Genomic DNA, 12,691 nt, shown 5'->3' with positions numbered 1-12,691 from the left:
CTCACAGTACTGTGCCGTGCTGTCTGGCCTCACAGTACTGTGCCGTGCTGTCTGGCCTCACAGTACTGTGCCGTGCTGTCTGGCCTCACAGTACTGTGCCGTGCTGTCTGGCCTCACAGTACTGTGCCGTGCTGTCTGGCCTCACAGTACTGTGCCGTGCTGTCTGGCCTCACAGTACTGTGCCGTGCTGTCTGGTCTCACAGTACTGTGCTGAGTTTGAAAAGACAACTTGAGTGCGCAGGGAGCTTATAATCATGAGTTCGCCTTGACTGACAGCTCTTTGAAACACCTTTGTCAAGCAACTTGGATGCAGATAGCAGTGTTGCAGTAAAATCATCACAAGCAAATGTAGTGACACACAAAGCAACTCTAACAACATTGAAATTGTGTTTAGGATATGTACATCTCCCATTTGGCATGACTTTTGTTGACTTGACAACTGCGTCAGAGTTTTGAATGCCCCCATTTTGTTCCATGCTGGCCGAAGACCTAGCTAGCCAGTAACTAGCTAACACCAGACACAGATGAAGACCTAGCTAGCCAGTAACTAGACACAGATGAAGACCTAGCTAGCCAGTAACTAGACACAGATGAAGACCTAGCTAGCCAGTAACTAGACACAGATGAAGACCTAGCTAGCCAGTAACTAGACACAGATGAAGACCTAGCTAGCCAGTAACTAGCTAACACCAGACACAGATGAAGACCTAGCTAGCCAGTAACTAGACACAGATGAAGACCTAGCTAGCCAGTAACTAGACACAGATGAAGACCTAGCTAGCCAGTAACTAGCTAACACCAGACACAGATGAAGACCTAGCTAGCCAGTAACTAGACACAGATGAAGACCTAGCTAGCCAGTAACTAGACACAGATGAAGACCTAGCTAGCCAGTAACTAGCTAACACCAGACACAGATGAAGACCTAGCTAGCCAGTAACTAGACACAGATGAAGACCTAGCTAGCCAGTAACTAGACACAGATGAAGACCTAGCTAGCCAGTAACTAGACACAGATGAAGACCTAGCTAGCCAGTAACTAGACACAGATGAAGACCTAGCTAGCCAGTAACTAGCTAACACCAGACACAAATGAAGACCTAGCTAGCCAGTAACTAGACACAGATGAAAGGGGAAACAACAGTATCTTTGGCACAGATGAATAGGGTCAACTTTGAATGATATTTGTTGACACCCTACAGTCACATTTTGGCACCAGTAGAGTAGTTATCTAGCTATATAAACCACTCCCCTCTGCAAACACGCCTTCCACGATGTTGGTTGCAAGGCGGTACATATTTAAATTAGGTAAGAGAATATCATGTTACCACTGGTGTATTAAGGTGAGAGTTAAGGTGATGTCACCTTGTCCCCTTAATAATTCATCAAAGTGTTTGACATGGGGGAGGGGACCAGTAACTTTATGATCAAACTTGATCAATGTAGAAGCATCCGTCGTTTTTCATATTTTGGTCTTCATACTTTGATCTGGTTTCCTTCAAATATCATAACATTTCATGAAAAACATGATTTTGACTGTTCATGACTTTTAAGGCAGGGCATCAGCTGCTGCTGGTTCGAAGGAGGCACACAGAGAGGGCAGACAAGCAATCAGACAGATGCATAGAGAAGAGTTGAGAAGACAGACAGTGTAAAGGAAAGTGAGCAAGACAAATAGGACAACAAAGTCAAAAGCACAGAAACACATAGCAACCCAGACCTCAACTGTAGTATAGAATGTCTGGTAGAATGAAGCATCTGTCACATCTTCAGAGAACCCTATAGTCTGTCTCTCTATCTCTCTTTTATTAAGACAAAGAAGAGAAAGAGAGAGCATTTTTATTTTTCTCAGAGCTGTAGTTAAGAGAGCCTCTCTCTCTCAGGGTTTGCTCTGCAGAGCAGTATAGTAATCTGTATAAAGCGATGGGTCGTTGCTCCCCAGCCCACTCTGAGTACCATGCAGAGGCAGCTGTTATATAACACAACACAGAGATGAACGTTTTGGAGAAAGACAATTAATAAGTACTTTATTCAACCCTAAATCAACTCCATCACTTTGGATCCACATACATAGTGCTCTACAGGGCTTCATAATCCAGTACATAATCCCTTTAAATTGAACATAACATTTTCGTTGACACCATCTGGATGTTTACTCTACTAGAACATTCAAAACAAATTATTAGGACCGTCAGTTTAGGATTCGTGTTGATAAGAAAACATGCAGTGCATGATTAATATCTTATATTATGTGGAGAATTTTCACAACATTTTGCAGCAAATCATAGCAGAATAAGCACTCTGCTGTTAAATGAGTTTTAAATTGAAACTGGGTTAAAAGCACTGAGCCAGTGTTTATGTTCTGTGGCCTGAACTTGTGTCAACGTATCATGCTGCAGTTCTATCCACCCTGTGGGTACAAAGCCTTCTCTGTTGTTGCATTACACCAATGGACATTTATTCATTCATCACTGCTACAGTTGTTATGATATTGTTGTTTATTACCATTTTCATTATTTTATTTCATTTAGTACTGCATGTTGGAGCTCGGAGCCTATCATTTTCACGATACCCTGCAATCACACCTGCAACCCTGACTATTTAACACTCTGACCGTGATCAGTCTTGTAATTGGTGTTAGCCTTTTACTGCAGTGGGCTAAATCAGGGTCACACAGAGTGATTCTTGGTAGTCTTAAACAAATCTACTTTGAAACAAAAGTATACACCTCAGACACATGGTTGTGGACTTTAAAAAAAGAAGACACCTGTACCATGTCAGATATAGAATTAAAATGTATTCAATTTGGAGTTTCCATTCCAGAATTAGACTTTATATACATGACAGAAGACTGACATATAACAAAACCGTTTGACATAGAAACACCAGATTTTCTGCATAGTTTTTAATTATTAATATTAATTAATGAATTATGGAAAATATTAATATTATTCCACCCATGAGGCCACTAGGTACTTTGACTGCAGGAAACGGAATGTCAGGCATTCTACTGCTCAGTGGAACTCATTTCTGGAGCCTTAGATCCTATTCGAACTGTCAGAAGGAGAGAGAGAGAGAGTGAGAGAGACAGAGAGAGAGAGAGGAGGGTGAGAGAAATTGTCACCATGCTAGTGTATGATCGTAATCATCACACACAGGGGTTTGTGTTTAGATGCCCTTCTCATCATGAACTGATGCTTGAGGTTCTCCCTGTTGGTCTAGGGTCTCCCTGATGATTGAGGGTCTCTCTGTTGGCCGAGGGTCTCCCTGATGCTTGAGGGTCTCCCTGATGCTTGAGGGTCTCTCTGTTGGTCTAGGGTCTCCCTGATGCTTGAGGGTCTCTCTGTTGGTCTAGGGTCTCCCTGATGCTTGAGGTTCTCCCTGTTGGCCGAGGGTCTCCCTGATGCTTGAGGTTCTCCCTGTTGGTCTAGGGTCTCCCTGATGCTTGAGGGTCTCTCTGTTGGTCTAGGGTCTCCCTGATGCTTGAGGGTCTCTCTGTTGGCCGAGGGTCTCCCTGATGCTTGAGGGTCTCCTTGATGCTTAAGGGTCTCCTTGACGGTCCAGGGTCTCCCTGATGATTGAGGGTCTCCCTGATTCTTGAGGGTCTCCCTGACGCTTGAGGGTCTCACTGATGCTCAAGGGTCTCCCTGATTCTTGAGGGACTCCTTGACGCTCCAGGGGCTCCTTGATGCTCCAGGGTCTCCCTGATGAGTGAGGGTCTCCCTGATGCTTGAAGGTCTCCCTGATGCTTGAGGGTATCCCTGTTAGTCAAGGGTCTCCCTGATGCTTGAGGGTCTCCTTGTTGTTCCAGGGTCTCCCTGATATTTGAGGGTCTCCCTGATGCTTGACGGTCTCCTTGATGCTTGAGGGTCTCCTTGATGCTCCAGGGTCTCCTTGACGCTCCAGGATCTCCCTGATGCTTGAGGGGCTCCTTGATGCTTGAGGGGCTCCCTGATGCTTGAGGCTATCCCTGATGCTTGAAGGTCTCCTTGATGCTTGAGAGTCTCCCTGATGCTTGAGGGTCTTCTTGATGCTTGAGGGTCTTCTTGGTGCTTCAGGGTCTCCCTGACGCTTGAGGGTCTCTTTGATGCTTGAGGGTCTCCCTGATGCTTGAGGGTCTCCCTGATGCTTGAGGGTCTCCCGCTTTGGCAATTTGGTTATTAGCTTTATTCCATTAGTCTGATTTACCTGATGCAACATTTTCAAAGATTGCCATGGCACTGGTTCATTTTCTTCTAATATATTGCGTGGGTTAAGAATATTTTTACATAGTTGGAGCTGTGACACCTTCAAGATGACTTATTGTATCTTAGCTTGTCCCACGCGCAGGTGTATGTGGATAATGTTTGGTCTGAATAATCATAGTGTTGCCATGGAGAGCTGTGTGATCCTTGTTGTGCTGGCTGAGAAAGGGGCTGGTGGGCTGAGTACTGAAAGAAACTTAGCAGACGCTCTTATCCAGAACGGCTTACAATTAGTGCATTGATCTTAAGATAGCTAGGTGAGACAACTACATATCACAGTCATAGCAAATCCATCTTCCCTCAATAAAGTCAGTAAGTCAGTTAAGAACAAATTCTTATTTACAATGACTGCCTACCCAAATCCAAACCCGGACAATGCTGGGCCAATTGTGGGCTGCCCTATGGGACTACCAAACATGACCGGTTGTTTATACTGCCTGGAATCGAATCAGGGTCTGTGGTGATGTCTCTAGCACTGAGATGCAGTGCCTTAGACCTCAGTGCCACTCAGGAGCCAAAGCTAAATTAGTCCATCTATCTATCAGCAAGGGTTTGATGTTTCTGGACACAGATGAGAAGTGGTGGCAGCTCGTCTATAATTAAACTGTGTTAGTGTCTTCGTACCCAAATGGTACCCTATATAGTGTGCTTCTTTTGACCAGGACCCTCAAAAGTAGTGCACTATATGTATTTGGTATTTTATTAGCATCCCCACTAGCTATTGCAAAAGCAGCAGCTACTCTTCCTGGGGTCCACACAAAACATGAAACATGACATAATACAGAACGTTAATAGACATGAACAGCTGGGGTAAGGGTCTGTGTCAGAGCTGTGTGTAAGTTGACTATGCAAACAATTTGGGATTTTCAACACATTAATGTTTCTTATAAAAAGAAGAAGTGATGCAGTCAGTCTCTCCTCAACTCTTAGCCAAGAGAGACTGGCATAGTATTTATGTCAGCCCTCTGATTACAATGAAAAGCATGACTTGCCACTCTGTTCAGGGCCAGCTGCAGCTTAACTAGGTCTTTCCTTGCAGCACCTGACCACACAACTGGACAATAATCAAGATTAGATCAAACTAGGGCCTGCAGAACTTGCTTGTGTGGTGTCAAAAAAGCAGAGCATCTCTTTATTACAGATACTTGTTCAACAGCCACACCATTCATTACCAGATTCAGCTGAGGTCTAGAACTTAGGCAATGATTTGTACCGAATACAATGCTCTTAGTTTTAGAGATGGTCAGGACAAGTTTACTACTGACCACCCATTCCAAAACAGACTGCAACTCTTTGTTAAAGGTTTCAGTGACTTCATTAGCTGTGGTTGCTGATGCGTATTTGGTTGACTCATCAGCACATAAGGACACACATGTTTTGTTTAAAGCCAGTGGCAGGTCATTGGTAAAAATAGAAAATAGAGGGCCTAGAGAGCTGCCCTGCGGTACACCACACTTTACATGTTTGACATTAGAGAAGCTTCCATTAAAGAATACACTTTGAGTTCTATAAGATAGATAGCTCTGAATCCATGATATGGCAGAGGTTGAAAAGCCATAACACAGAAGTTTTTTCAACAACAAGTTATGGTCAATAATATCAAAGGCTACACTGAAATCAAAACAGTACAGCTCCCACAATCTTCTTAGTATCCATTTCTTTCAACCAATCATCAGTCATTTGTGTCAGTGCAGTACATGTTGAGTGCCCTTCTCTATAAGCATGCCGAAAGTCTATTGTTAATTTGTAAACAGAGAAATAGCATTGTATTTGGTCAAACACCATTTTTCCCAACAGTTTGGTAAGAGCTGGCAGCAAGCTGATAGGTCTGCTGTTAGAACCAGTAAAGGCCACTTTACCACTCTTGGGTAGCGGAATGACTTTGGCTTCCCTCCAGGCCTGAGGACAAAGTCTTTCCTCTAGACTCAGATTAAAGATATGACAGATAGGAGTGGTTATAGAGTCAGCTACCATCCTCAGTAGCTTTCCATCTAAGTTGTCAATGCCAGGAGGTTTGTCATTATTGATCGATAACAGTCATCTTTCCACCTCTCCCACACTGATTTGACAAAATTCAAACTTGCAATGGTTTTCTTTCATTATTTGTTTTTTTATGCATGAATACGAGGGCTCACTGTTCGTTGTTGGCATTTCCTGCCTAAGATTTCCCACTTTGCCAATGAAGTAATCATTAAAATAATTGGCAACATCAAATGGTTTTGTGATGAATAAGCCATCTGATTCAATAAAAGATGGAGTTGAATTTGTCTTTCTGCCCATCATTTGATTTAAAATTCTCCAAAGTTTATTTTCCATCATTCTTTATATCATTGATCTTGCCTTCATAATACAGTTTCTTCTTTTTGTTGAGTTTAGTCAAATCATTTCTCAATTTGCAGTAAGCCAGCCAGTCAAATGTGCAGCCAGAATTATTCACCACTAAAATTTCCTTATCTCTTTCAACCATACAATTTTTAAATTCCTCTTCAATCCATGGAGCCTTAACAGTTCTAACAGTCAGTTTCTTAACAGGTGCATGTTGATCAATAATTGGAAGAAGCAATTTCATAAATTCATAAAGTGCACCGTCTGGATGCTCCTCATTAATCACATCAGACCAACAAATATTTGTTAATATCATCCACATAAGAGTCACAGCAAGAGTCACAGCATCTTTTGTATAATCTCTTATACACTATTTTAGTCCCAGCTGTTGGAACTTTGGCTTTCCTGGATATAGCCACAATATTGTGATCACTGTATTGTGATCATTGTACTCCAATGGGTACAGATACAGCTTTAGAACAAAGTTCTACAGTATTCGTAAAAATGTGATCGATACAAGTGGATGATCTTGTTCCTGTAGTGTTTGTAAACACCCTGGTAGATTGATTAATAACCTGAACCAGATTACAGGCACTGGTTACAGACAGCTTGATGAAAACCAGTCAATATTCAGGTCCCCAAGAAAGTAGACCTCTCTGTTAACATCACATACACTATCAAGCATTCCACACATATTATTTAGATACTGACTGTTCACACTTGGTGGCCTATAGCAACACCCCAAAAGAAAAGGCGTTAGATGTGCCAAGTGAACCTGCTACCACAACACATCAATAACACAAGACATAAGATCTTTTCTAAAGCATTACAGAGATATGGGTCTGAATATATACAGCAACACCTCACCCATAAGCATTTATGTCTCTTCTATAGATGTTATATCTTACTGCTGTATCATCAAATGAATTATCTAAGTGAGTCTCAGAAATGGCTAATATAAGAATGTTGTCTGATGTTAGTTACTGATTACTGATTTCATGACCCTTATTTCTAAGGCTACATATATTAATATGGGCTATTTTCAGCCCTTTCCTGGGTAACTAATCAGAGATAGACATAATAGCGAAAAGAGCAGACAAAGCAATATCTTTTTTTTAATCAATTGGTGTGTGTGTAAGTGTGTTCTGCGGGGTTGAAGCTATGAACCCATAAGCTTGGCTCTCTCATCTCCCCCAGGCTTCTGGGAGGGTGGGTGGACAATGAACCTGTCATAGCAGATGTAAGCCAAGTCCCCACGCACTCTGGCAGCTTTCATGGGTGAGATCAGTTCTTTCCTCTTCTGGCGCACAGCTTCAGGATAGTCCTCATTGAAGAAGATAATCTTTCCTCTCAAGTTCTTGGCTTTTTCCAGAACAGCTACCTTGTCCTTGAACCTCAGGAACTTGACCACTGTCGGCCTGGGCCTGTCAACAGGCATGTGGTGGGTTTTCCAGTCCTGTGGGCGCACTCGACTTCAATCTTCCTGTGGTCCATCTTCAATTTCTCAGAGATCATTTCCCTTACTTTGTCCTCAGACTCCGTCCAGGTCTCATGTGGAGATTCTGTAATTCCGTCCACGACCATGTTGTCAGTGTCACTTAATTGTCACTTGATTGTCCCTTGAAATCCTTAGATCAGAGAAAGCCTGCAGGTCCTGATCTTTTGGATCCCTGCTTTTTAAATCTGGCAGCTGATTTAATAGCTGAACCACTTACATCTCTGTTCAATCTAACCCTGGAATGTAAGGAAATTCCAAAGATCTGGAAATCAGCATTTGTCCTACCACTTTTAAAAGGGGGATATCCAACTCTTTTAAATAATTATAGGCCAATCTCAAAGCTGTCACCCCTGGTGGAAATACTTGAAACCCTTGTAAGTGAACAGCTAAAAGAGTTTTTATTTACTAACTCTCTTTTATCAATGTACCAATCAGGCTTCAGGAAGAAGCATAGCACAATTACAGCAGCCATGAAAGTTTTAAATGATATCACTGAAGCCATTGACAAAAAACAGCACTGTGTCTCACTTTTTATTGATCTCTCTAAGGCTTTTGATACAGTTGATCATGCTATACTAAGGCAGAGATTGTTGAGTGTAGGTCTTTCAGAGCATGCAGTTGCATGGTTTGCTAACTATCTGTCTGATAGAACTCAGTGCACTCAATTTGATGGGCTTATGTCTGTTAAATTGTCTGTCTTGAATGGTGTGCCCCAAGGCTCTGTACTTTGTCCTCTCTTATTCACTATTTATATAAATTATTTAGACAAAAATGTCCAAAATGCACAACTTCATTTTTATGCTGATGATACTGTTATTTACTGTTGTGCCTCATCTCTTACAAAAGCTTTCCAGAACATGCAAACTGCTTTTTATACTGTTCAACATACTTTGTGTCAATTGAAGCTTATCCTCAATACTGAGAAAACTAATGGTGTTTTCTAATGCAAGAAATAGACCTCTGAACCTTTCACCTATTACTACCTGTCAGGGCAAGGAGATTGAGGTTGTAACCTCATATAAATACCTTGGAATTTTAATTGATGACGGCCTCTCTTTTAAATTGCATATTCAACAACTTACAAAAAAATTTAAGCTGAAATTGGGATTTTATTTTAGGAATAAGGCCTGTTTTTCTTTTGAAGCCAGAAGGAGGCTAGTATCAGCTACATTTATGCCTTTACTAGACTATGGGGATATTTTATATATGAATGCTTCCGCTCCGTGTTTGAGATCAATTGACAATTAGTTTTCTCAGTATTGAGGATAAGCTTCAATTGACACAAAGTATGTTGAACAGTATAAAAAGCAGTTTCAAATGTCCGAACTGAATTTGGTAGAAGGGCTTTTATGTACTGTGCGCCATTGTCTTGGAACACCTTACAAAATACTTTTAAACTGGAAGAACTTGTCCCGATTGGTGTTTTTAAATCACTGATGAAGGATTTTGAGGCTGATTCCCTGACCTGTCAATGTTTTTCATTTACTGTTTTATACTCTTGTGAATTTAATGGTTTTTACTAGATTACTTGTAGTTTTTCATGTTGTCTGTCTGTATTTTTTTTGTAATGTTGGCCAGGGCGCTCTTGAAAAATAGATTTTAATCTCAATGAGCCCTTCCTGGTTAAATAAAGGTTAAATAAAATAAAATAAAATGTATCTGATTTATCCATCATTGTTATCATGGATTCACATACAGAACTGATGTCCTCTCTCAATTTTTTATTTTATTTTTATTTATTTTACCTTTATTTAACCAGGTAGGCAAGTTGAGAACAAGTTCTCATTTACAATTGCGACCTGGCCAAGATAAAGCAAAGCAGTTCGACAGATACAACAACACAGAGTTACACATGGAGTAAAACAAACATACAGTCAATAATACAGTATAAACAAGTCTATATACAATGTGAGCAAATGCGGTGAGAAGGGAGGTAAAGGCAAAAAGGCCATGGTGGCAAAGTAAATACAATATAGCAAGTAAAACACTGGAATGGTAGTTTTGCAATGGAAGAATGTGCAAAGTAGAAATAAAAATAATGGGGTGCAAAGGAGCAAAATAAATAAATAAATTAAATACAGTTGGGAAAGAGGTAGTTGTTTGGGCTAAATTATAGGTGGGCTATGTACAGGTGCAGTAATCTGTGAGCTGCTCTGACAGTTGGTGCTTAAAGCTAGTGAGGGAGATAAGTGTTTCCAGTTTCAGAGATTTTTGTAGTTCGTTCCAGTCATTGGCAGCAGAGAACTGGAAGGAGAGGCGGCCAAAGAAAGAATTGGTTTTGGGGGTGACTAGAGAGATATACCTGCTGGAGCGTGTGTTACAGGTGGGAGATGCTATGGTGACCAGCGAGCTGAGATAAGGGGGGACTTTACCTAGCAGGGTCTTGTAGATGACATGGAGCCAGTGGGTTTGGCGACGAGTATGAAGCGAGGGCCAGCCAACGAGAGCGTACAGGTCGCAATGGTGGGTAGTATATGGGGCTTAATGACTTACAGATTGCTGTCAACTTGCCGTTCTCTGGTTTCAACTCATCGAGCTGACCCTGGAAGAACTGCAAACTGTTCAGATCCTGTACCGCTCTGGTCAGGTCATCCATTCTTTTATTAGTTGACTCCACCAGTATTTGGACAAAACACTTTAAGCTATTTTCTTGTTGTTGTAACAACTGCTTGTGGAACTAATTTTGTTTGTTTAAAAGATCCTTCATGTGTGATAGAGAGACACCACTGTCCTCAAAGGTACTCCCACTGGCTTTGGTCTTAGTCATGGTAGCTAGCAAAGTAGGTTATAGTAGTTGGTGAACCAGGCGAGGTAGTCATTTGAGAAACCAAGAATGTTGAGTCTGCTGATTAGGATGTGGTGATTGACAGAGTCTAAATCCTTGGCCAGGTCGATGAATCTCTTATTGATGGCGGTTATGATATCGTTTAGGACCTTGAGCGTGGCTGAGGTGCACCCATGACAGCTCGGAAACCAGATTGCATAGCGGAGAAGGTACGGTGGGATTCGAAATGGTCGGTGATCTGTTTGTTAACTTGGCTTTCGAAGAACTTAGAAAGGCAGGGTAGGATAGATATAGGTCTGTAGCAGTTCGGGTCTAGAGTGTCTCCCCCTTTGAAGAGGGGGATGACCGCGGCAGCTTTCCAATCTTTGGGGATCTCAGACGATACAAAAGAGAGGTTGAACAGGCTATTAATAGGGGTTGCGGTAATTTAGGCTGATAATTTTAGAAAGAGAGGGTCCAGATTGTCTAGCCCTTCTGATTTGTAGGGGGTCAAGATTTTGCAGCTCTTTCAGAACATCAGCTATCTGGATTTGGGTGATGGAAAAATGGGGAGGCTGGTGAAAGTTGCTGTGGGGGGTGCAGGGCTGTTGACCAGTGTAGGGGTGGCCAGGTGGAAAGTATGGCCAGCCGTAGGAAAATGCTTATTGAAATTCTCAATTATTGTGAATTTATCGGTGCCGACAGTGTTTCCTAGCCTCAGTGTAGTGGGCAGCTGGGAGGAGGTGCTCTTATTCTCCATGGACTTTACAGTGTCCCAGAACATTTTGGAGTTTGTGCTGCAGGATGCAAATTTCTGTGTGAAAAAGCTAGCTTTTGCTTTCCTAACTGCCTGTGTATATTGGTTCCTAACGTCCCTGAAAAGTTGCATATCGCGGGGTGCTAATGCCGTACGCCACAGGATGTTTTTGTGCTGGTCAAGGGCAGTCAGGTCTGGAGTGAACAACGGGACAAATCTGTTCCTGGTTCTACATTTTTTGAATGGGGCATGCTCATTTAAGATTGTGAGGAAAGCACTTTTAAAGAATAACCAGGCATTTTCTACTGACGGAATTAGGGACAGGATACCTGGGCCAGATTGATTAGAAAGGCCTGCTCGCTGAAGTGTTTTAAGGAGCGTTTGACAGTGGTGAGGGGTGGTCGTTTGATCGCTGACCATTACGTACGCAAGCAATGAGGCAGTGATCGCTGAGATCCTAGTTGAAGACAGCAGAGGTGTATTTGGAGGGCCGGTTGGTTAGGATGATATCGATGAGGTTGCCTGTGTTTACGGATTTGCGAGCCGTCCGTCACGCCGGCGCTGCCAGAATCGCCCTTCACTCCGGAGCTGCCGGAGTCTCCCGTCCGTCCGGTGCTGTCCATTCGGGAGCTAGGGGCTAGGGTCCCCAGTCCAAGGTCGGCGGCGAGGGTCGCCGTTTTTAAGAGGCCATGGAGGTGGATAAAGTGGCAGAGAAAAACTATGGTGAAGTGAGGTCCACGTCCCGCGCCAGAGCCGCCACCGCGGACAGACGCCCACCCAGACCCTCCCCTATAGGTTCAGGTTTTGCGGCCGGAGTCCGCACCTTTGGGGGGTGGGGGGAGGGGGGGTACTGTCACATTCTGTCCTTAGTTCCTTTGTTTTGTCTTTGTTTTAGTTTGGTCAGGGCGTGAGTTGGGGTGAGCCGTCTATGTTTGTTTTTCTATGTTGTATTTTGCGTTTGGCCTGGTATGGTTCTCAATCAGAGGCAGGTGTCGTTAGTTGTCTCTGATTGAGAATCATACCTAGGTAGCCTTTTCCCACCAGTGTTTCGTGGTGTTTATTTTCTGTTCTGTGTTTTGTATTTCACCGTTCAGGACTGTTTC

The sequence above is a fragment of the Oncorhynchus tshawytscha genome, linkage group LG08 (assembly GCF_018296145.1).
Source record: "Oncorhynchus tshawytscha isolate Ot180627B linkage group LG08, Otsh_v2.0, whole genome shotgun sequence".
Taxonomy (NCBI): Eukaryota; Metazoa; Chordata; class Actinopteri; order Salmoniformes; family Salmonidae; genus Oncorhynchus; species Oncorhynchus tshawytscha.
Note: the sequence above shows the minus strand (reverse complement) of the source record.